At 29.7% G+C, this 2,271-nt stretch overlaps 1 non-coding gene across 1 annotated transcript; it reads left to right on the forward strand.

Annotated features, from left to right (window-relative positions):
* The first annotated feature begins 217 nt into the window (after positions 1-217).
* Positions 218-1,257, forward strand: LOC115453946. The gene is made up of 2 exons (XR_005112608.1): positions 218-423; positions 563-1,257. It is a non-coding gene; the product is annotated as an uncharacterized LOC115453946 (transcript).
* The last annotated feature ends 1,014 nt before the right edge of the window (positions 1,258-2,271 follow it).

Below are 2,271 nucleotides of genomic sequence, written 5' to 3' on the forward strand. Positions count from 1 at the left end.
GGGCATTATCATGTAGTAAAAACATTGTATAAGATATAATTGAATCCTCTTCTATTTACTCCATTCGTGGAGGTTGCGTACAAGCGACTCAATTATTCTGAAAGTGTGCCAGTCTGCTTGAGGTAAACGTTATATGGAAAGCTTTGTTCATAATAATCGACTATTTTATCTTTGTTATAATGTTCTGTAAATCCCTAAAGTTTCATTTTGACATTTATCACTCAAATTTGACACTTGTCTCGTGTTTGTGTTTATGTTCGTTATTTTCATTGCCTAATTAATAATTATTTATTGACAATTTATCTATTTCTTCCGTAAATTATAGTAAACGATCTGTTATTGATATTGGGTTATTAAGTATAGTAACCGTGGCTACGAACGGCACGCCCCAAGACCCATGCAAAACGTTCAGTTCTAAGAAAGGTAAAAGTATTTATAATGTAGGTAATATTTCACAGTACAGCTTATTAGCTGCGATGCAAATTCCCTAATAGTTATGCTCTATAAGTATAATTTTGTAAATCTTTTGTAAATGTAGCTAAATATTTTTGTTTTTTAATAGAGCAGTTAAAAACCTTCAGAATGTCAAGATTCCGATTCGGTCGACAGCACGACGGCTATCGTCTAATATCGAATGATGACAGCGGATTCTCCGACGCTCAGTTTGAAGTGCCTCCTCCAAAAATACCCTGGAAAGCTATCAGTTTGGCTGCCTTCTTGTTTGTAGTTGGAACAGTATTGCTTATAGCTGGCAGTCTGATAGTAACAGGTCATATAGACTACAAGTACTCGGACAGACTGTGGCCAATGATAGTGTTGGGAGGCATAATGTTCCTGCCAGGAGCCTATCATATTAGGATAGCATATTATGCATACAAAGAGTACCCTGGGTACAGTTTCACTGACATTCCTGAATTTGAATGATAGGATCACCAGTTACTTTCCTATAGATTTGCTTATTTGATTTTGGCCTGACTTTTAAAAGATGTTTACTTATTTAAAGTTATAAGTGTAGAATTTTTTATAAAATGGTTAAATAATTTTGGCTTCATATAGGTACTTTTATTATAAATTTTAATTAACTTTACATTTATAACATGTTTACACTTATTGATGCAGTAGTACCTCCATTTTAAACCATATTGTGGTTATTAGAAATACACATTGGTATTCAGTTTAGTTTCCTATGTAGATATAATGTATTTTATTTAGTCATTGTTTTCCCAATACACATGTAAATAAAATATTAATGATTTATTTAAATTTATTTTAATTAATTAATTCCAGTATTAAAAATGATGTTGCTTGTTAAAATAAAATAATTAAAATATACATTTGTCAAAATGGGAGTGACCGATGGGCCTTAGGAATGAATTGGAAGTTCATTCGGAAACAATTATTTTCAAAAAGTAGTAATATTTCCTGTACAAGAAATAGTAAGTTGTTTTAATATTGTATTATGTTTTTATTAAATGTGCAAATTTTATGTGTGTTTATTAAATGTATTTTAATGAATGTTGACATTACTTGGTGTTACGTTTATAATAAATTGATTGATATGAGATGCATTTTATTTATTTGTTTCCATAATATATATTAAGAGTGCTGAATAGAATAGATTATAGAACACATTAGCTTCCAAAAAAAAAAAAATCTGTTAAAGCAGTTTTTGTGACAAAATGGCCTGCTCATCGTATTTTCAGATCTATTTAATATTTATAAAATAATTTAAAAAAATTGCATTATATTTTTTCCTTATTGTGGTTGTTGAACTTGTATTTAATGTAAATTTGTTTCTTTAATTTCATAATGAATTTGCCTCTAAAATTGTTGAGTCTGTCCATCTCCTAAAATACACATAATTTTAATTTAAAAGCACCACTTTTAGATATAATTTAATAATCAACATTTTGGTAATATAAAATGGCCCAAAGATGAAATTTCATTTTTGAAAGATATTAGTAAATCTATGGATATTTCTGTACTTTTGCACTGCAAATGGTTCGCAATGCAGTTAGCTAAGAGAAGGGCTTTAAGTATGTCAAAAACTTAATATTGACATGATTGTATCTTGGCTTGTTACAATCCAAATAACATCAAATCTCCTTGTAAAATATTTAGTGCCATCTGAAAATAGCAGTGATCTATAAAAGGCTTTCAAGAACCGTACAAAATTAACACTAAATTGAGGGTAGGAATAATAACTTGGTTTTAAGGCTGGGGAGATAGTTGCAGGGTGGCAAAGATCCTTTTAACAGATAATAAAATCAC

Source organism: Manduca sexta, chromosome 19 (assembly GCF_014839805.1).
Source record: "Manduca sexta isolate Smith_Timp_Sample1 chromosome 19, JHU_Msex_v1.0, whole genome shotgun sequence".
Lineage (NCBI taxonomy): Eukaryota > Metazoa > Arthropoda > Insecta > Lepidoptera > Sphingidae > Manduca > Manduca sexta.